Source organism: Onychostruthus taczanowskii, unplaced genomic scaffold, assembly GCF_017590055.1.
Source record: "Onychostruthus taczanowskii isolate IOZ18803 unplaced genomic scaffold, ASM1759005v1 scaffold167, whole genome shotgun sequence".
NCBI lineage: Eukaryota > Metazoa > Chordata > Aves > Passeriformes > Passeridae > Onychostruthus > Onychostruthus taczanowskii.
Window position 1 is genome coordinate 467,262 of NW_024498873.1, and position 23,293 is coordinate 490,554.

The window sequence follows — 23,293 nt, forward strand, 5'->3', positions numbered from 1 at the left end:
GAGTTGCAGTGGCACCATACCTATTTTTGAATCCTACAGCTACAGGTGCGGAGCACCCATAATGACTCACCACCTCTCTGTCAGCAGCTGAAGTGACTGCCGGGGAACGGGGGATGTAGGACACTAAAATTTTACCGACACGCAGAGTGGGCTGGCTGCTGTCAACAGCTGGGGGTAAGAAGACAAATCCCCTTCCCATTTCTTGTCCGACCACAAGCACACCAGCTTTCGTGACCTGCTTTTCGCTACTCCTTAAGGCCGTGGCGATGCCAGCACATTTTGGCTAGGGAAGGGTCAGCGCTGGGGTGCCGCTGCGGTGGGCAGCGAGCCGCGGGCGGTGGGAGCGGAGGGGAGCGGGCCGGGCAGGGAGCGCTGCGGAGCTGGCGGAGGCTGTACCGCGGGGAGGCGGCGGAGGAGGAGCGGGCGGCACCGCGATAGCGCTGACGGGCAGCGGCAGCCGCTCTTTGTCCCCTCCCCTCCCCGGCGCGCCCAGCCCAGCCGGCAGCGCGGAGCGGAGCGGGCCGGCCTGGGGATTCCCTCCCCGCGCCGCCGAGGTCGCCATCTTCACCCCCGAGCTCGCCTCGGACGCTGCCGGCCGGGCTCCCGGGGAGCCGCTGGGAGCCTGCGCCGCGCCTGCCCGCTGCATGTGACCGGCGGGCGGTAGCGGCCTCCTCCGCGGATCTCGGCTGCGTCCTCCTCCGCCCCCGGCGCGGCGAGGAGGGGGCGCGGGGCGCCCGGCAGCGGGAGACGGAGGTGCCGGGGTGCGGCGGGCACACAAAGGAGCGGGCGCCGCCGTGGGCAGCGGTGAGTGGCGGGGCAGGGCTGCGGGGATACCCGCGCTCGCCACCCTGCCCTGTACCTGCCGGTGGGCTGGGCTGCGGCCGCTCCCTTTCCCGGGGGCCCGCTGGCAGCGATGGCGGGGGGGGTTGCATTGCGCCGCCGCCTGGGACCGGCGGTGTTTCCCGCAGCGCCAGCTCCACGGCCGGGCAGCGGCGAGCGAGGGCCGAGCGAGGTGCCCGGGGGCGGCGGGGCCGGTGCTGGGCGGGGCCATGCGGGGGAGGCTCCGGCCGCGCCGCCTCGAGAGCGGGCAGTGCCGCGGGCGCGGCGCGTGATGCTCAGCCGTAATCCCGCTTGACGCTCGGACAAAGAGGAGCGAGCCACAAATTTTATGGTGGGCGATTAAAAAAAAAAAAAAAAAAAAAAAAAAAAAGAGGGTTTTGGTTTTTTTTTTTATTATTTTTTGGTTTGTTGTGAGGGTTTTGGCGGGTGGGCTGGGAGGGTTTTTTTGGCTCTTTTTTAATGCCGTTCGCCCGCGCCCCGTCTCCCGAGCGTGCGGCGGTGGGGCAGGTGCCGCGCTGGGCAGCGGGCCTGGGCTCGGGTAGGGCGGGGTGCCGCGGCGGGGATGCCTCCGTCCCTCCCATCCGCGCCCGAGCGGCGTGCGGAGCCCGCGGGGCCGCGGCAGGAGCGTAAGGCCCTCCCGGCAGGGGAAGGAGGGAGCTGGGGTGCAACAGCAATGACTTTCGTGCGCATTCCTGTTTGAAATGTGGCGCTTGTCTGCTGGGGTGAGCGTGTGGTTTTCAGGCAGATACTCCGTGTGTGTGACCCTGTTCGCTTACCAGAATTGCAACTCTTCCATAGGAGAACGTTCCAGGAGACCGTCAGGCCCTGTGACGTTTAACTCTGAAGCTGGATATGCATTAAACTGTAAGTTTTCCAGTGTTGTTTCTGAACTTGGATTGATGAATGGAGTGATTATTTCATGTCTGCGAGATAAAAACTTGATAATTTAAGTGAGACTCTAGGCAGATGTTTCCCATGCCTGTTGAATATATATGTCTCTCCTAGACTGCAGTAACTGGTTAAACATAAAAATTAAAGAAAATCTGGGAGAAAGTGATGCCTTAAGTGCCTGCTTTAAGTGTTAGTGTGATGGATCTTGCTTAATCCTCCAGGGCTGGCAGTCACCTTTTAGACTTAAATCAGTGTATTTTAAATACCGGTAAGCGTAATACTACTGTGTTTCCCTACATTTGACCGAAATAACTGGGATTAGATGCTGCTTTTTCCTCACTCATAAGGCATATTTAGTCAAGTATTTTACTTAGGTGATCTGATTAATAGCAGCTCGTTGAAGGTGTAGGTACATTTCTGAGCTGTTTTTTTATAGTGTTAAAATATAGATGCATTTTTGAAAGAAGTAGTTAAATATTAAATTTCTACTGTAATAATGGTGTTTTTTGAGGTGTGAAAAGGACTGTTGTAGATGAAATTGCAGGAAGTGATCAAGCAAATGACTACAGCCACTAATGAAATAAGTAGCAGATCAAACAAGCAATGAAATAATTCACTGTATAAATTTAGTATATACATAAACTTCATTGTATGTCAATAGCTATTATCACTGCTCTTTTAAATTTGGGTTTTCCCATCAGCTTGAGTGAGAAGCTGGAACCTGGATATAACTGATTTTGCTAACAAGTATGAATTATTCCGTGTTTAAGACACTTCCTGGTGAATTTTCTCTATATCTAGGCCAGAATTGTATAGTTTACAAATGACATCACACAGTCCATATAATGTTATATGGCATTTGTGCTCCAGAGGAGCAAAGAACTCTAAAACTGTTGTTCTATGTAGCTTGTACAGAAATGTTACAGTTAAACTATCTTTTGTTCTGTTTTGCAAAAAAATAATTGTCAATTTACTTGTGCTGTAGTATAACCATACAAAATTAATTTATTTTGAAGCCTTCTAGTAATTCTGACGCTGTGAGTATTTTGGAAGTTTTGTGGTGGCTTGGTGTGCAGTGTGGTGGTCTATGGCAGGTCTTGACACAGTGGCTGATCACAATAGGGAAAAGACAGAAATGTTTCAAATACCTCATCAGGTAAAAAAAAAAAAAAAAAAAAAAGTTTACTTGATTCAGAAAAAGGAAAAGGAGATGAGAAATTGAGTATGTATTCCAACTTTCTTTCTGTATATTTTACTGTGCCTTGTTTAACCTGTATATCAGACGTTTCATTGCAGTGATAAAATATTAACCCTAAAATGGTTTCGAAAAATCAGATCGTGTGCCATAGAGTTGTTACAATAAACAAGAAGGATTATATGTCTCATTTCATCTCTTTGCCCAACAAGAAGTTGCTTTTCTAGGAGTAATGGTGGTTGGTGGTAGAATGGTGCTAATCAAAAGTTGTTGCTGTAATTGATTGTCCACTGCAGAGGAGTCCATGTAACACCCATTAACTTGAGCAAGCTTGCACAAACTCTGAAGATACTTGTTCCAGACCTTTTGACCCTGAGGTGGGGGTGAAGGGGCTTCTTTTTTTGCCTGTTGAGTTCCTCCTGCCTAGAAATACAGTGCATTGTTAGAGAAAATACTTTTTCCTTTACACCACTGACAAGGAGAACATATTTTATTCTGTGCTATATCTTTGAGGTAACAGTTTCCTGAAGTTCAGGATTATTTTTCCAAACTATTAGGAATATCACTGAGATACTTGCTCTGCTTAATGTGATTTATAGACCTACCTTTTAGGCATGAAGAATGTGGAATTAAATGACTCAATAATGGAAAAAAAGAACCCTGGTGTTGAAGTACTCCCTTGAGATACTGCTCCTGTTGAATTTTTTTATTGTTGTTACTTTATTTTCAGTGAACTTAGTTTGACAAATTAAATGTAAACTTAGCATACCATACTGCTAAGGAAAATCTTGTGCCAGTCTGTTTTGCATACTCTGTCATGTTTCATTTTAGAAACCCCCTGGGCTCTGGTCAGTGTCAGTGAGTGCTTGTATAGAATTCAAAGGAGACTAATTTTCACTTTTGAGTGATACACTTTGCCTATTTAAATCAGTTTTCAGCAACTCAGTTGCAGCTCTTGATTACACTTGGCAGCCTCAGTCCAGGTAGTGAATAGCAGTTTATCATGCACTTAATTAGTGCAATACAAGTGTTTCCTACCTATGAGTCTAGCAAGCATTACAGACTGCTGCCTTACGTAAACATATGTAAACACTTATCTTTGGTCACCGCCTTAGCCCTGGGTGTGTGTTTCTCGTTCTACGCCTCTGTGTGCATGTAGATAGAGAAAGTGGATGAAGGCTAGCATGGCCCTTGTTCCTGATGCCATGTTCATTAAGATGTGTTTGTTGCTACCACAACTGTTTAATATTAGCTGTCTTCTGTCTCCTAGCTTTAATACCGGCCTTGTATTGTGTAGTGACTAAGAGTTTTTGAGGAACTTAGGGTGTTGTGAAAGTGTTTGTCACTGTTTTCGTACTTTAAAAGTGCAGGAATTGCTTTCTAATTTGTTCTGAAGAACTGTAGACAATTGACTGCTGAAACATGAATGCCTATCTCCCAATCCATTTTTATCGATGCTCAAAGTCTACTTAGCAAGGGTTGACATGAAGGAGTTATTTTTTATATTATAGCTGCTGTATTACTTTTGTGTTAAAAAGTACCGAAGCAAAGTGTATATTACTGCACAAATAAATTATTTTATTTTTTGAGTAGACTGGATGTAGATGCATTAGAAAAGCAGTCACATGGTGTTCTTTTCTGTAGCCAAGTCTAGGAGGAAAATGAAGGAGAGAGGGGGAGGAGGAATGCTGCTCTGAAGGATGCTAATCTTGAGATGGGTGGATTGGATTAATTTTTCTTTAAAGAAAATCAGTTGATCTGAAGAGAGGCTCTTGAGTATTCACAGTCACTTAAAGGTTTCATGTTATTTTGATGAAGCAAGTCTGTCTTGTGTGATGAGTGTCTCATTTTATTGTATGATTAGCAATGATAAGAAATGATGATGAATTCAAGGAAGAGGCAACCTGAAACAATTGAACGTGGGTAAAAGAGCAATCAAACAGCTGCAGTGAACATGTTTAAGTGGGGGCTTCACATAAAGGGCAGATTGAACAGGAAGTTTAGCAGCAAGAAAGCTGCCTTTTAGTAGCAAAGTGAATGTAGGAAAATTAGGCTGGTGAGCATCCTACAAGAAGGTGTTGGCTCAATGCCCGTTACATAGATGGGTAACTGCCTGAGGACTCTTTTGGTCTTCCTCAAATGGAATGTTTTGTGTGTGCTTAGAAGTGGATGTGTGAGATGAAATTACTAGACTAAGGGTAGTCGTAAGAGGAGCAGTAGTTTCAGTTGACTGCTTTACCTCAACAACAAGGGGAAGAGGAGCTGTCCTGTCCATATAGAAGGCAAAGTTAAGGGCATGCAGACCTACTTCAGAGCAGTCTTACATATTCTTTGTCAGTATCACATTAACAGAATGGCTTAGGAAGAGGGTGTAAGGAGGAAGACGTAATGTGTAAATGAAATTGTCAGCAGGTTTTGCAGGCTTCTTCCTGAAACATAACTGACCTATATTAATTTCCTCTTCTAATTTATTTAGTTTTTTGTCCAATCAGATTTGCAATATTTGTTGTGAGACATCAGAGGGAGAGCTGCTACTGTGACTCTTGGAGATGTCTTGTGCAGGGCTAGGAGTTGGACTTGGTTATCCTTGGGGGTCCTTCCAGCTCAGCATATTTAGTGATTCTGTGGTACCTTCTGTCCGCACGTGCGTTAGTGCATGAGTGGTGCATGGGAGAAAGCAAGCTTCTGATAATTGCACTGCCTGAAGAGCTAGGAACTGCTACACTGCTATACAATACAAGCTGCTATACACAGCTTGCTTCTGTGTTATGGCTAAGCTATATTCAACAAACAACTGAAATGGGTCTCTGTTGTGTTCAAGGGTTTACATATTTTGCTGATGTTGAAAGTAGGGATCATGTTATAGGCTGACATCTAGTCATGTCAGAGGTCTATTGAATTGCAGTTACCTGAGCCCTTGATCTGATACCACAGTTATTAGAAAACAGTTACCTCAGTTCTTCACTGGACAGAGTTTGAATCCTTTCCCCGCCATACATAAATTGTAGCAGACATATGCTGGCCTGTGATGAGGTTTGTTTGCATTGCATAAACCAGTGCCTCTGTGTTGGGGAAGAGGTGCTGGAGGAGAAATTGCGGTTCATCTTCATAGAAAAGGAGAAACTTTGATCTAAACAGTAAGGGGCTTGTAATGCTGGGACAGTATTGCACATGGAGATGACCTCTCTGATCTAGTAACTTCTCACAGCTAAACAGTTGGAATGCTTTGAGTTGCACTTTAGGCAAACGGATAAAAAACTGTAAGTATCTCTATCCATTTAGGCTAAAAGAGAGAGCTGTTTGTTTTATCAATATATGAACAGTACAAGGGCAAAACGGTGCATGAACCAAGCAACTGATTACAGACTGCATCATGGTTCGCTGGATGTTTTGGTATCTTGTACTTTTTCACAAATCGCTGTACAACTCAACCTGGTTTTTTTCTAACTGTGTGTGCCTTGAACTTTATCAGTTATTACAAAGAGTCCAAAAATGTTTCCTTTCAAAACTTTCTTTTCACAGAATAGAGAGTGTGTTGTTACCAAAGCCTCCCCAGTTAAAATCCCAATTGTCCTCATACAAAAAATGAGTGCCTTCAAACTGAGGTTTGTGAATTCTGTCTTAAGTTTAGTACCATTTCTGTTTTAAAGTTCTGGCTTGTCTTTGTATGGGCTTGATATACTTTTCCCGTGCTTCATTTTTGGAATGGGGCCTTTAATCATCTTTTTTGTACTCACTCACTGAATTTGGAGAACAACTGTTTAAATCTCTTGCAAAAATAGGACTTTTCTAATTTTCAGCTGGCTTCCTTGTCAAAACAGTCATGCTGCTTAGTACTGAAATATTATATGCAGAAAGTGTCTTGTTACCTTTTTTGGTTGCTTTTATCTTACAGCTCATATTCAGTAAGTCTTGTGCTGTCTGATAACACCTCTTTTAATTGGCCCCATGTGATGCAGCTATTAGCATCAAACACCAGTTGCTAAATAATTCCACCTACTCCTTTAAAGCTTCCTGAGAACAATTTTTCACTTGAGCTCAACTACCTATTTCTTCTCTTAACCCTTCAAGTGAATGGTATCTTGCCCTGGTATATTTGCACTAGTAAGCTGAGTTTTATAAGGTTTGTTCTGCCTTGATATAGTTAAAAAAACCTAAAATTGATGTGAGAATGTAGTTTCAAGTTTAGTAGTCCTGTTCACTTGAATGATATAAATAGATTTTGAGATACAGTAGAAGCTGTTTTCTCCAGCCAAAATTAAGTACAACTATTTCAGAAATAGGAGTTTACCCATTTTATTTGGTGTAGACATGTTCAAAAAAGTTAGGCTACAGTGGACTGGAAGAAAGGCTTAAAATGTGTGTTTTAAGTAACATCTGATTTTTAAGGGGAGGAAAATGGGAGCAGAGAGCAGTCTTCACCAAATAACACCATGGTATTTCATGCACTCCTTCCTTGCTCATCTGTTTTTGCTGGTTTTGTCCTCAAGCATATGTGAGGAATAATTTGCTGAGGTAATAGAAAACTAAGCTTTGATGCATTCTGTTATTTTATTTCTTTTTGGTTGGTTGGTTTTGTCCTATCAAAAATCCACCTTGCACAAATGCTTAGATGATGTGCTCACAGTAGGAGCATGTCACTGGTACAGCCAGGGTTTGCTACATAATCAAGTATTTATTTTAGTGTTGAAATAGGGACTTTTTTTAAAGGATAAATCTAGGTGTGTTCAGCTCTGCTATTTCTTATAAATGTACCTGGTTTTCTTCTAAGCTTTGTGGTACTCTTCAAAAATCTTAGTTCAACTTGAGACTACATTGAGGTGAATTTGAAGGGGCAGTATATCAGTATAGACAGTTTCACATGTGGACCATCCTCTAGGGTCTGCTGTATCCAAGCTTCCTGTAAGCTTTCTCTGTAGAAGAGCCTCTAAATCCCTGCACTGGTGCATTTACTTTCCATGAATGATTGCTAAGTGGTGCTTCCACTTAGAGCAGGCCTTTCCCAGGAAGACAGCAGGAGTGGTGACTCCTTTCAGCTCTAAGCATTGCAGGTCAAACCCTGGCTGTGATTAAATTAGTGGTGAAGCTTTCACTGGGATCCTAAATTCGTTACAATTTAAAGTCTGCAAAGCAAATCAGCTGCATCTCTGCTAGAATGCATTTGTGAGAGTGATACCAGCAATCAGCCAGCCAGAATTGTATTTCTTGTATTTCTTCAGTGGAATTGCAGATACTTGTATCCAGAGGTGCTTACAAAACAAAGTGTGAGCATTATCAGTTTATATACAGAAAAATACAGATACGGGCGGTTGTGGTGGATTTGGTTTTTAACGTATTTATTATTTGGTTGGGGCACAATTGTCACCTGTGCTCCCAGTCCTTTGTCCTCTGTGTTGTCAGGATATATATGTATTCACAGTAAGATGATCCTTATTTCTTAAGATTATTTCGTTATTATTTAGTTCAGTTGAAAATTGTAATAGATAAAAGGAGACTGCATCAAGAGTGATCCAGCTTGGGAGAAACTCACAGGAGGCACAGACCTATGACAGTTCAAACAAGTGTGCATTTCAGTGAAATAATATGCAAATTAAGAATTCTGTTAAAGAAAATATGTTGTTCTGAAAGAGACACTTCCACAGATCAGATAGGTACTCAAATATTCACAGACGTAATGGGTGATTCTAGATTATGGTTTTTATACTGTATATATGCTACCCCTTTTTTCAAATTCTTAAACTTTGTTATTTTTCTTTCAAGGACAGAAGGTGTGATCTGAAAGCTTTGTTGCTTTTTTTCTTCTGGTTGAGATCATATTTAGATATTTTTGTCAGTTTTCTTCTGTACAGACAATTTTATCAAACTATTTGTGACTTAATGTCTTTTAAAATGTAACTTAATTTGTGTTTGCATCTATTCAAAGATGCTGAGGTCAAATGTTGTACTGTTCTGAAGTCCCAGGCAGCAGATTTTGCAGATCACCATGGTAATGTGCGTGTGTGCATGTGGGAGGAAGGCTAAAGTTGGAATCTGCATTAACAGAATCTGTTAATATTACATATGCTCAGTGGCACTAGCACTGCTTGTTCTTTGACATGCGTGTTCTTTGACTCTATGTTCTTTGCTTAACTAAAAACAAAGTAATATGATGGAATGAAAAGCCCCTATTGTCTGATTTTTAATTTTTTTTTCTATGTGTGTGTATGTGTGTTTCTGAAACAAATCTACTGAAATAATAAAATATTATTGGAATCTTCTTTCTGTTCAGAAAATGGCATATGATGATCTTGTAAACTAGGAAAGAAGCTCCACAATTTTTTTGCTCCCTCTCTGAGAACTTAAGGATAGACTTAAAAGTCACTGTGTTACAGCTAGAGATATCTACCCAGAACACTTCCTACTAATAGTGCATGTCCTGGTGATTTCTGCCAAAGCATTGTGAATGTTTATTTCTTGATTTTGGATAAGCATATTTGGATTCTTTTGTACTTGCAGTTGTTTTCTCGGATACAGAATTAGTTCTGAAGTATCATCAGTGCTAGTTTAGTTTTTTTTTTTTTTTTTTTTTTAATAAAGAAGAACTGTGTTCTGTTCTGAAACTGATTCTTAATTGCCCTTAGTGCTGATTACAGGTAAACTTAAAAATGCCTATGAATTTGTAGGAAAAGTGGACAAGAGAAAAGTTGAAGCTGACTTTTCTTGTCTCTTTGTTACTGTAGTCTAAATAAACTTGGAAAAATTGAAGACTTGGATGAAGAATGATTTATATTCCCCATTCCCCATTTTCCCCACATTGATTGTCTCAAGCCTGAAAACAGAACAGTGAAGACTGTGAAGGATGTAGAGGGGAAGCCATACAAAATGTGACTGAGGTCACTGAGTTTGCTGAGCCTGGAGGAGACAGGAGAGGCAGAGACCTCATCACAGTCTACAACTTCCTTGTGTGTGGAAGAGGAGCAGCGTTGATCTCTGAGATGACCAGTGTCAGGACCCGAGGGAATGGTATGAAGCTACTGTGCTAGGAGAGGTTTAAGTTGGATATTAGGAACAGGTTTTTTACCCAGAGTGTGTTTTGTTCCTGGAAAAGGCTCCCTCAGGAAGTGGTCACAGCACCAAGCCTGACGGAGTGCAGAAGTGTTTGGACAATGCTCTTGGGCACATGGTGTGACTCTGGAGGCTGTCATGTGCAGGGCCAGGAGGGGGATGATGATCCCTGTGGCTCCCTTTCAGTTCAGCACATCATATGGTTCTATGAAATTTTAATTATTTGCAATAACCTACTAGTTTAAAAATATTGACCCACTGCTATTGAGAATTATAAGCACTGATACAGGTTCAAAATGCAGACCAAGTCATTATGACTTATGCTTAGATGGCCTGAGAGGCTGGGCTTTTTAACTTTTTCACTGCATAGGCAAACCTTATAGCAAAACAGCCAAGAAGGGTGGGGAGTTGAGATGCTCTTGCTGCATTAGAGTTCAGATGAATCAGGAGGTTCACCAGAGCTGCCTTTTCCACCAGTAGAGCAGAGTTATTATTATTAGCCTGGCGTGACGTGAACATTCAGACTGTTCTTGGGAGGTCATCTGGAGATCTCAGCCATCTGTGTGTGCATTCACATTACTTGGTGCTTTTTGTTTTTACAATGCTATTCACTTGTTGTACGCAATTTGTCATAGCAATAACACTTATTACTGTGATATTTTTCCTTCAAAATGCCAGGCCTTCTTTTGAGAGTGCAAGTGTGGGAAGTGATGGCTTTGACAGTCTTTGCCTTAGGAAAATAAGCTGCTTTTTCAAGGCTGTTTTTGCGGGGGCTGAACATCACTGTGTACGCAGTGTAGTCATTTGTATATCTAGTGACTTGCTAGGTCCTTTTTTGCATTTTGAGGAGAAAGATACTTACCATGGACTAGACTCTAGTCTAGTCTAAGTAGAGCTTTATCTCCTTTTAAAGCTCTTTAAAAGACAAAAACTTGAGGGTCAGTAGGACTTCAGACAGAGAGCTGTTGTAGTTTTGGGTGTGATTTTTTTTCATTCCATCATTCCCTTGACCTGTCTACTTCTGTGATGTACAGGATATATAGTACCACACAGATTGATTGTCACCTGGGTGATTTAAAGCAGACAGATTTTTCATATTAGATTTCAAAGAAAAAATTCAAGTAAACTACATCTTTTATCTGATGAATCAGTGAAGTTAGTCATGTCAGGTTTTCAAAGTCTGTATTGGCAGGTGTGAAAACAGAGTACCTGCTCTAAAAGCATGCTACTAAATACATCTTCCTCCCACTGTTTAGAAAAAAATAAAAGCCTTTACCATAGTAAAATAATCTTGAGAAAGAAATATTATTACATAGGTACTTCTTCTTTCACTTTAGAAAGGTTTAGCCTCTCAAACTTTTTCATACATACTGAGTTTCTCCATACTCAAAATTCAATGTGTCTAATTAAAGTGAAATACAAGGTTTCACCCTTTATATACCTGAATTTCTGCACTTTCTGCTTCTGATCCCAAAGCACCTTTCAGTCTTCTCCCTAGTGTGTTCATACAGTGTTATGTGTTCATCTTCTGAAGTAGGCATGTGTGTCTCTGAGACAAGGAATTTCATTAGGAAGAGGAGAAATAGGAAAGCTTGATGCCCGTACAGCCAAACATGACCTGGACACTTGTCTTCTGGGTGTCTGACACCTACTAGTTCCTGGGAGAATTATTTGCCTTTTTTTTTCTTCTTACTTGGGAGGCTTTCTGGAGGCCAACCAAGATAAATGCAAACATTACAAAGTATTGAAATGTCTTGGTGTCACTGTCTTCTAAGGATCTCTTGAGAACAATATTTGAGGTGAGGAAAAGGCATTTTGAGGTGAGGTTAAGTGGGCTACTGTCCCAAGTCCTCTTGTAGGGCTAAATTGCTGAATAGAAGTATCTTTCTCCTAAAGAAACAGTGTCTTTCTCCTAAAGACATACCTTAAGTGTAGACTCCATCTCTACTAAGGAACTCTGTTTTTGAGATTTATATCCCTGTGATAGGAATGGGAGAAACTGAAATGAACCTTCACAATTTTTTTCAACTTACATTATATACTGTATGTCTCTTTTGGTGCTAAATATGTACAAGTCTAAACTCACTGATGTTTCACTGACTCCATTCATTATTGTTCTGTGTAATTAATTGCTGTACCAATTACAGGCTTCATAGTGAAATAATAAGATATGCTCTATGGGTTGTCTGTAATTTTCTGTATGTATGTAACTTTTCCTTTGACTAGAACAGAATGACAATTTTAAATCTGTGTGTATATATGGTGTTTGTCTACGGAGATAAAAATTACTGAGGTGCAAGATAAATCACTGGGATTTTTTCCATTTTTGTTTTTAAGAACTTTCAAAATGATGAAAAAGTTCCAAATGAAGACAGTGAAACCAAATGCAGACTTTAGATTTTGATTTTCTAATGGATAAAACAGTGAAACTGCTGAAGTTCACTGTTTTTTCCTTCCAGCAGATAGGACTGAATGTTTGCAGACTGCCTGTTCATGTGTTGTAAATTCACAGGCTCTTTAGCTTAGAAAATATTTTTCTTTATGGTATGAATACATCTTTAAAGTTTACAGTGTACATGTGTTGTGTTTTCAGGTTCTGTATCAAATTTCAACCTGCTTTGTATAATCAGAAAACAATTTAGAAAATGCATGGAGCTACAGTAATGATTTTACTCTCTGAATTTGGTACTTAGGAATAGCAGTATTAATTTTCTCAATTCTGTTGATGCTTATGATGCTTTTATAGCTGTTTTACTATATTATAGAAGTATACTAAAATATACTTCTTTGGCATTGAGGTTCTCTAAAATGGTGTCTCTCTTCAGTAGAAGCACTGTACTAATAGATACATTTCACTTTTTTAAGGGCACCCATGTCTCATTTTTTCAGCCGTATTGATTTGGCTTTTGTCATCTTTGTTTTCATACACAGGATTTTTAGTGAACGCTTCATAAAAGGCAAATGTAAGCTGGGATTCACTAAGTAAAATAAGAAATCATCTGAGCAGATAATATCAGGATGACAATGAAGTCACCTGTTAGTGTGACCTGTGATCACATTAGTGATTTTTTGTAACTGGTTAAATCAGTAAGGTAATTATTATGTAGAAATACAGGCCTGAAAGCAAGGCTTCAGAGAAGCATACAGCTTCAAATTCTGACAAAAATGATAGCACTTAGACAAACGCTTGTTATAACTGGCTTTTTTAATGGATGTGATGTAGGCAAGTCTGCAGTAAGCTGTCCAGAATTAATAGAAAGTTGGCACAGCTGGATAAGTAGTGTGCCTTGGCAGTACCTGCAAACAGCTACTTTTTCCACTCTGCTGTCATATAATAGCCTTTCAAGCCAAAAGTCTACCATTTATAGCAATGATTTTGTTAATTAAATTATCCATTAGGATGTATGTTTAGCCTCCAGGATTCATACATCTGGGATTCTAAATAGCTGTGACGTGATGACTTACAGCCGCTGGTCCAGATCATCTCATTTCTGACTGACTTTTTAAGATGTTATTGTACATTGTTCTCTCCTGCTGCTCTTACAGCATGGCCCTAGATTTAAAATGCTGAAGTTTAGGAAAGTCTTTAAGTATTTTTTTCTTTAGAGAGAAGGGTGGAGGAAGACATTTGGCTTAGAGATTGTAAATATAGATATTCTTATATCTACTGTTACCTTATTTGTATAAATGTTATTACATATTTAAATTGTTTATACAGAATTAGTCTATACATGCTGAGGATGTTATGTGTGCTATTAATGTGTTCTTTTTGCTAATTTCTCATAATGCAGTTTTCTCTCAGTGAAATTTACTAATATGAATCTTTCTCCACTTTGCTTTCCATTGCATTGCATTTGAGTGAGGAGATCTGTGTTTAACTGCAGCTAAATGGGTTGTTTGTCCTAGCTATGTATCAGATATTGTCCGCAGAGTCTTAAACTAGAAGGTAGCTAAATTTCAATGACATTTCTGTTATAAGGTTGACATCCACTCTAAAAAGACATGATTGCCTTTTTGGCTTCAAGGATTTTATTTGCTTCATATTGGACTTTCACAGCTCTTGACATGCAATGCTGTGCAGACAAGTTTACCCCTTTCCCCTTTTCCTTCACAACATTTTCCTTTTCATTAGCTATTTTTCTGCATTTATAGTCTGTTATACCTGCTCTCGTCTGCCTTAGCTCTTCATTTCTAGTCCATAATTTCTCTGACAATCTTTTCTGAAAACTACATGGGTAAAGATAAAAACCCCTTAATTTTACTTTTTAAATCTGTTTTATTTCAGTCTGAGAAGAAAGAGAAGATTTGGTTTCCTAGTGTGTGGGCAAGGAAGGGCTGAGATATGATAAAAAAGCCCCCAGCAGAAGTCAGCAAGCAAATGCCTAGATGCATAGAGCATCAAGGCTAAAACATTGGGGATCTCAGGTGTAGTAGGGAAGTAGAACTTTTTATCTGGGGGATTGTTTTGCTCTGTTTTGATTATTTTAATAAAATCTGCAAAACACTGCCCTAACACAGGAAATGTGCAAAATTTAATTTACTACCACATTTACCTTATTTTTATATACATATTTGAAGGTGAATTAGATTGTTTGGTGTTTTCAGCTTTCCTCATGTCTTCTGTCTGTTTTGAAACCCATTTCTGATATATCAGTGCTTTCATGATATCATTGCAGATGGGTGCTCTGTGAATACCAGGGTGTTCTGGTTTGTTTGGGTTGAGTTTTTTTGAATAGAGGTTTAACAGCACTAAATATTCTCCTGCTGCTTCAAGTAGCAGTGATTCTTCTTGTCACTCAGAGCGAGCTCTTACGAATGTGTTTCCTTTCTGTTACTGCCTGCAGTACTTGTAATCCGTCCTTCCTTTAACTGAGAGCTGCTGAACTCAGCAGCTGATGTCAAGGATGTGATTCAGTAACAAACTTGTTGGCTAAACCTCACACACTTCATGGGATTTCACTGCCATGTTACGTGTTTTTATTGGGAACTAGTAACAAAACAGTTATTCCCTGAACGACCTGGTGTTGCCAGTAATTTGAAATCTGATCACTAAGAAAGGTTACCTAGCTATAATCTTGCAAAAGTAATGTTGCAACCTACATACAATTTCCACACATCCCTGCTAATGTAAAAGTCTGACCCTGGCAAAGGTAGCAGTAAAACTAAGTAGGTACTGCTTTTGTACCCGTGTTCCTTATTTACTTCATTTAACTATGTCAAGCATATGTATATATATATATAAATTACTTATGTATTTTAAACAGTGTGTAAACATACTGGGATATAAGGATTAAGAGGGAGTACACAAGTCAGTGAAAGTTTCTTTCTGCAGTGCTGTAAACAAGGTAGCCATAATCCTTTAAATCATTCACAAGTGGAAGTAGCTCAGTCATTCTGACACCTGCAGTGCTTTGCAAAGGAGAAGCCTTGGAGGAGCTCCTGACTCTCCCTCTTGGTAGCTGTTTTTTTTCCTGGAACCACGAAGTTACATTGCTCTTCACTGTAAATAGTTTGGATTAGGTGCTGTAACAGATAGTAACTTAATTCTGTTTTTTTCAGTTTTTCATCGCTCTGTAGAATTGGGGATATCTTCACTGAATAACTTGCTGCTTAAAGAAAATAACAGAAGTTGGGAAATTCAGGTAGGCAATACTTTGAGTTTACTATTCACTTTAAATGTTGATGCAAATGTGTATGACAGATCTACAAATACTCATTGTAGTACCAAAACCATAAAAACATGATATAGATTTTAACTTTACTAAGATTGAATGTGGTTTCATGGCACCTCTTGCGAGCTCTAAGAAGGCCCTGATAAGAAGTCCAACAGACTTAGGACATTCAAGTGTTCTCTGTGCTCATAATAAAAATATATTAATGTTCATATCTAATATGATAGGAGGTCCAGGTACTTTGTAATGCTCAATAAATTTAATGAACTATTTTTGACAAACTATTGTCTTGTTGCCCCAACAGACTCTGGTATTCATGATATGTGCAGCCACATACACTTCCATTTCTTTTCCCAATATTCTTATTAAGGAAAATTCTTGATGGATTTGCTAATTACATGTATTTCTCATATCACATCCTTTGTTTCAACTAAGGCTTCTAAATAGATCTCCAATACTTAATTCTTATATAAAATACTTTTCTTTGTGTAATAACTTTCATGGCTTTAATAATTTAGTTTGCAGCTCTATATATTACAGTGTTGTTTATCCTGAGTTGCTCTGATTTTAAGGATCCATCGAACTTTAATTCGCTACTTTCTAGTTTTTAATTCAAGTACATATGCTTTGGTGTAGTGTTAAATAGTATGTAGGAATGCCCAGTAGTTTTAATTACCTGAATTTTTCTCCACCAAAATTCTCAGATAGATCTATTCCTATTTGATAGGAATCAAGTATCTCCCATTGATAATGATTGTATCACATTTGTGTAGGCACATAAATCCAATTGCTGTGGATTAAACGAATACCAATGAAACACTTAAACCCTAAAACTACTACTGATTTCTTATGGACCTCAATTCTATGTAGCAATTTCAATTTTAGATGCTTGTCTCATTTAATATTTTTCTTTACTGTTTTCATATTTTACTACTTCTAAATGTCCAAATGAACTGGGTGGAAAAGAATTCTGTAGGATATCAGTACCTTAGGAAATGTACATAAATATCTCTTATACATGTTGTTTCCTTAGAAAGAGATGCAACTTGTGGAATATATTGCAAAAACTCTCCATATAGTGTTTTGCAGGCTTTGTTGTTAATTTCTTTTTCAGGAACTAAGTGTCTTTCTGTTTTACCTTACTCTCTGCTTCTAATAACCATTCATGTAGTATGTAATTCAAGTGCCAGTAAAAGTTGATGCTTTACCCTAAAAATGCTCAAAGTATGTTGAATTTTGTTTAAATACTGGTAAAAGTACATTTTACATTTTAAGATACTGGTCAGTGTTACATTTTCTGTTTCATTCTTTCTGTCTCCCTTCCCCCAAGTTCCTTTGAACACTCTGAAGTCTATTCAGTATGACTGACGATACCAGACATGTTTGGGCTTATCCTTCATGTTGTGCACTTCCTTTCCATTATCATCTGATCTTTTTAGCTCTGATTTCACTACTACTTGTCAAACGTTTCTGCCTGGGAGTCTGGGGAATAAAATCTGCGCAGGAATTTACCCTGGAGAAGCATGTGACAGAAAGGTGATCGTATAATTAGCATGAGAAACTGATGTGTAAATGGCATCTCACACTGGGAGCAGGAGCTGCAGTCTCTGTCGCTGACCCTGCAGCTCCTCCTCTGGCCTGCTGCTTGCTGCTGGGACTCAGGGGCATTCCCAGATGTTTCATGTGCCCACCATGTGAAAAAATGTTTTACTGCAGAATGAGAATGGGCTGTGTAGATGGGGAATCTCTGTCCTTCTGACTCAGTCAGGAAAGGGGAGAGAGAAAGAAGTGGTAGCCCAATCGTAGTGACTGGCCCAACCCTAAGATAATTTTTAAGTAGTCTTATAAACTGCCAACCCCCAAAAAATTCACAACCAGGAAAATACTGTCCTGTGAAAGTGATGGAAGAAGGAAGGCAGGTGGTTGGGTAGCATGTGTAGGGGTGATAGAGATAGGTAAAAGATTATTATGATGATGATGTCTGTTTGAAGAAGATGACTCAGAGGAAAAGAATGGCAGTATTTTAAACCAGAGGGAAGTAAGGGCTGTACCTTAAGCAGCAGCAGGAGGGCACAGGAATGGATGACAACTGGTGCAGGAAGGCAAGTGGGGAAGAAGCAGAACTTCTGGAGCAGTGGCTCAGTGAGTGGTGATCCCCACTGGATCCGGAGCAGACAGGAAGCAAAGAGAACTCACAGTGCAAAAATATGTGTGTTTCATTCTTGTGCCAGAAGCAAGTGAAGTGCAGTGGGTGTTCCCAACCTGTTGGCTGGCCTTTCTGTACAAGCTCCAGGAGTGTCTGCAGGAAGCTTCAATCATAGATCAGGAAGTGCAACCTTCCTGGCTTGCCTTGCTGGCAGCTATGAAGTTGGTGATGGTAAAATCTAAATAAAAACCTTAAAATATATATAACCAGATATAACCAGATTAAAAAAGAAAAAAAAAAAAAAAGAAAAAAAAAGAAGCCTTAGATCCTAATATTTTTCTTCATTTTTCTTAAGTTTTTGAGGTTCAGAAATTGAAAGTGTATAAGGTAGTGATGGACAGTGCTCTAGTGCCATTTCCTGCTGCCTCTTTGCCTAGAACCCTGCAACTTTTCCTTTCCCTGCTTCACTGCAGTTGTGTGGTGGACTTTGTTCAGATGCCAGGGCTTTTGTCTCATGACTCAGACCATGTGCTTTGTGGAAGTACTTCCAGTCATGTGAAGTAGAAGTATTTAGGCTTGTGGCTCTTCTTCATACTTAGTATATTTTTCATCTGGCCTTATGATACTCTTAAACATACACTTTCCAGCTGTTAAGAGAAAACTCAGAACAATCTGAAAAAAAAAAACAAAACAACCCCGAAAATGTGTTTTTCTCAATTTTTCTGTTCTCTTATTGTTAATTCACTAAAGTTCTAGAATACTGGGGAGGGGGAAAAGATGCGAAAAAACTCCTCTCTTGTGAAGGTAGTGTCAAAACTGTAAATTACTTAAGTTTGGACTTAAGGAAGCCTTTGTTCCATTCATGTCTAGAACTAAAAGCTGGTGCAACATTGCTGCATTACCCTCTGCATCCAGAAGTCATTACCCTAAAATGCTGGTGGACTGTTTGTATGTTGGGCACGCATCTTGATGCTGCCATAGGAAAAACACATATCTTCAAATTCTCCATTATGTTTCCTTGCTTTTTTAGTATATGGTTTCAAATTGGGTCTTTGGGCTGGCTTTTCTGTGCAAGATTTTAGTTTCCTGAGTAAGGAAATGTTTAGACTTCATCCACCACACTTTCATTAATTCTCTATGATTCTAATTTTCAGTTTAAAAATTGATTCATTAATTTGGAGCAATGCCATAAAGAGAAATTTTAGTTGATTTACATAATTGAAATTTAATTCCATGCTTTTTACTCTAAGGGAAAGGAAAGAAACTCACATAAGATGTTGGTTCTCAACATTTTATTTCATGAAGGACTTTTGTTTTTCAGTATAGCTTAACTACCTTTAACTTCTACATTCATATAATCATATTAATCCTGTAGAATAATTAAAGTAACACAGGTAGAAAACTGTCCTTCTGTTACTCCATTTCAGATGCCCTTTTGTGCAACCCTTCCATTACTGTTAACTCTACCATCTGTATTTGTATCTGACTGTCCTCCACTTCCTCCATTGTTAAACTTGGGTCAAATCACTGGGGTGCAGCTGAATTATGAGACTGATCCAGCTTCTCAAGTGTTTAGAAATGGTTTCGTTTATTTCCCTGAAGCATTTTGTTTGCGTTTTGAGGTAGAACATAGCTGATCCAGCTGAACTATATTAATGTGAAAGTCCACAGTCCTTTTGCTCTACAAATTTTCTGAAGCTTTGTGGCATTGGAAACCATAAAACAGAGGAAAGCTAGGAAACAAAGTTTGTCAATAGGACAATTGCACTCATGGAAACCAAATTTCATTATACCTGTCTATATGCAGAGAATAGTAAACAAAAAGTAGGCTAGAAAAGTGTGTAGGGAATATTGGTTGATGTCTAAATTAGATACTTAAATTGGTTTGTCTCCCTCTGTGCTGTAATGGGGAAGAGAAGGAAAGCGCAAGATCCACAGAGGAATTGTGCTGGGAAATACACCTGCATGATGTCCAGTTTCTGTAATTTGAAATACTGAATATACACATGAGAGATCTTGCATTTTTGGAGTTTTATAATTAAGACTTCTGATTTGCTAAAATCCACTTTATATTACAGATCAAATAATTCTCTTCTATAAGACATTTTTTTTTCCTTTCTGGAAGTTGTATGCTCTAATCTCTTTCTTAAAAATGGCTAATCTTACGTGCAGTGGGAAACATGACTTCCTGAAAAACCTGTGTCCTGCCCTCTTACACTGTACTTCACAAACAATATTTTTTTTGAAAGATGTGATTTTATACTGGAAAAAAAAATCTGTTATTTTGTAGTTATGGCATAAAGCACAAGAAGCATAAGAGTGTAATTCTGGCTTTTTCCACCCTGAATAATCACATCTCCACAGAAAATCCCGAAGTCTGTTCAGTTCTTAATGTTTGGGACAAAGTGCTCTCTGCAGAGAGGATGCCAAGGACAAATGTCCTGGGTGTACTTGAACATTTACATCATGTTTCCTGGGAGAGCCTGGGCTGAGTGTTAATAGTTCTTGCTATGTTCAGTGCTTACTGTTTGTGTTCTGTACAGGTTTGTTTGTGCAATGCTATGCATTCACTAAAGCTGCCAAACAATGCCTTGGTGTTACACAGTCAGATTAGATTGCTAAAGCTATGAAATAATTAAAGTCTCCTATTCTGCAGCATGAAGATACTTGAAATACTTAAAACCTAGTAAGTTAGGTAGCTCAGAGGCAGAGAAAAGCTCCTGTGAAATCTAAGAACTGGCTGAAAGTGAGCACAAACAGGGGAGATCTGTTTGTTCCATTAACATGTCTAAATGTTCTTGAATTCTGGGTGGAGCTTCTAATCATGCAGCTGTCCATTTTCTTGAAAGGAAATAAAAGGATCCTATTCTCTCTCATATGAATGATCTAGTATAAAGAAGGAAAATGCAAGTAATGAACAGACTTGTGGTAATGGCTGAAATTAATTTTCAAGTTCATCTTTGCCACACAAAACAGTCTTGCAGTCTGTCTTTTGGACCAACAGTTGGTACAGCACACTAAAGGACACAGAATGGATTGTATTCTACCTTTGTTCTTAACATTATGTGCAGCTTACATCCTTATTAGGAAAAGCACTTTCACCTGTGTCTCTTGAAGGAGTGGTGTGTTCAATATACACTTGTTCAGAGTTTTGCACATAGATTCAGAATACTGTCTTGAAAATTTTAGTAACATTTTGCTTTGGAGGTGCAGATTTTACAGACTTCCTGCTTCCTTTCTGTCATTTCACAGAGACCTAGTTTGCATGTCTGCTCATGTCCAGAATTACTTGACTGGACTGTTTGTGTGCTGTTATGTCCAGGAGATACTGATCCAGTTTCTGGAATATGCTTCATTCATATCATATTAGGCTTACCATGAGACATCACTTAGTTATGTAATTTTCTTTTTAAAATACAATCAGAGAAGAAATATCTTGCTGCTCCTGCTCCCTTTAGCATGAAGTAGTGGCTGTAGATTTTTCAAGAATCTGATTTCTTCTTTTGACCAAGGCAATTCAAAAGATAGGTGTCTTAAGTCTTTGTCTGCATTGAAACGAAATTTCAATTGCATTGAAATCAGTCTTTAATCCTTCTAGTCTTTCTTCATTCCCAGTTATTAATCCTACCAGGAATGTTTTCTGTTACTGAGTAAATTGAGGAGGAGGGATAAGTAGGCCAGTATTTCCATTATTCCTGTTGCATAATTGATCTGCCTGTCTCTGACTGTATTACGCATGACTGACCTTCCATTTGGGGCTGGTTTATTAAACTTAATTTCAAGTATTTGTCAACAGTTTATCAGTCATGTTGGGCCTTAATTATGAATCACATTCAGAGGCCGAGCTGCATTCGTACATCCTGGGCACGTTCACTCCTTGGTGTGCAGTGGGAGGACCTGTAAGAGTGAATGGCCTCAAGCTGTAACTTCTTTAAATCCCGTTGGCAGGCTGAAGAGGAATGCTGCTTTTGAATTGTCTCAGGCAGGAAAATAGTGGGGAGCTTCAGTAGCTTCAGTGGGTTTTTGTTTGCTTTTTAGTTAATATGAGAGAATTGAAAAATGAGGATAGTAAGGCTACCCTAGCTCCCTTTTTAAGAGTGGTCTGTTCAAGTTAGTGCTAGTATTGTGGGAAAGATGCTTTTGCTGTGGTAAGGAGGAAGTGTGAAATACCTTCTCTTAAAGAACACTACATGGGTCGTAGTTACTTGTTACAGCATATCTATCTATATATATATGTATTATATCTATATTTATGTATACATAAATTACCTTAGGCAGAAGAGGGATGGGAGGCACAGAAAAGCATTGTAATTAATTACTGGGAGGGAGAAGCACCAGAGGAATTGTTTGATTTATAAAGTAGCAAGCTGAATCTATAGTTGAGTAGCACCTGCATCTCAAAAAATCTGTCAAGCATCGAGTGGAAACTGCTGGGTACATGACACTTCTGACAATCTCTCAATCTAACTTTCCATCTGAGTTTTGAGATGCTTCTAACATAAAGGCCCTAACTTGAGAAACCACAAGAGACTGCTGTATTGAATGTCTTTTAATGGAGTGTGACTTAACAAGTAAATGAAAAGCCACACAGTGACATGAATCTCTGGTCCCCGCTGATTTTAAAGTGCAGATCCCCAGAGTAGTTTGTATATAGGTGTTGCTACTAGATATATTTGTTGTAGTGAAAACAAATTCATGGAGGTTTGCTGAAATTTCTCATTGTTAACGGAATTGCTGTGGAAGAAAAACACAACTTGCTGTCAAAATTTTATTTACCTTTAGATAACCCAGTCCATGGAATGATTTTACCAACAAGTGCTCTCTCATAAATACAGTGGTTCTGTACCCTCTTTCTTTTGCTCTCCATCTAGCTCCTCCATATCTCCTGGAACTATCTTTGCTGGTGAATATTAAGATATGTTTTTTAATGTAGTAGGTTATCTGTTGTGCTTTTACTTTCCATTCTTCAGATTTTTTTGTTGAAAACCAAACGAGTCAACCCAGTTATTTTATATCATATGTAAAATTCAGACCTGCTTGATAAGTGTAGTTTCTCTCTCTCTGCTGTGCTCTGCCTTGCTGCTCCTTTTGATCTCTTTCCCCCGTTAGAACACCAGCCTTTCCTGTTACCTCCAATATAGCACTAACCCTTCCTGTTACCTTTCTGCCTCTTCTTTTCTGCTGCTTCTTTCTCAGAATAGCTACAGTGGTTGGTTAGTTTGACCCAGAATTTGAAGGCTGATGGATAGCATTACATCATGAATCCTTTGTGGTGGGTGGTACAGGAGAAAGACTGTAACTATTTCTCTTTTTAAAGCCCAGGAAAAAGTGGATAGCTTTGCAAGTACTGACTATCGTGCCAGTTATGGGGAAGGGAGTAGATATGTGTTACAAATTACAGAATGGTTTGGGCTCAAATGGATCTTTAAGGTAGTATTGGTGACTCATGGATACTCTTTGTTAATCTGTGTATTGGTCCTACATATTGGATTGCTGTGACTAGTA

General features: G+C 39.5%; 1 protein-coding gene across 4 annotated transcripts in view; it reads left to right on the forward strand.

Annotated features, from left to right (window-relative positions):
- The first annotated feature begins 487 nt into the window (after nucleotides 1-487).
- The window catches only part of CDC42SE2 (CDC42 small effector 2), an 83,645-nt gene continuing 60,839 nt past the window's right edge, over nucleotides 488-23,293 (forward strand). The window contains exons 1-3 of one of the 4 annotated variants that reach the window (XM_041399631.1): nucleotides 488-804; nucleotides 1,639-1,704; nucleotides 15,530-15,612. The gene's annotated coding sequence lies outside the window, so the exon portion shown is untranslated. Of the gene's footprint in view, nucleotides 805-1,086; nucleotides 1,172-1,443; nucleotides 1,563-1,638; nucleotides 1,705-15,529; nucleotides 15,613-23,293 lie in introns of those variants that run through there. The other 3 variants (XM_041399635.1, XM_041399634.1, XM_041399636.1) reach the window with 3 other exon arrangements.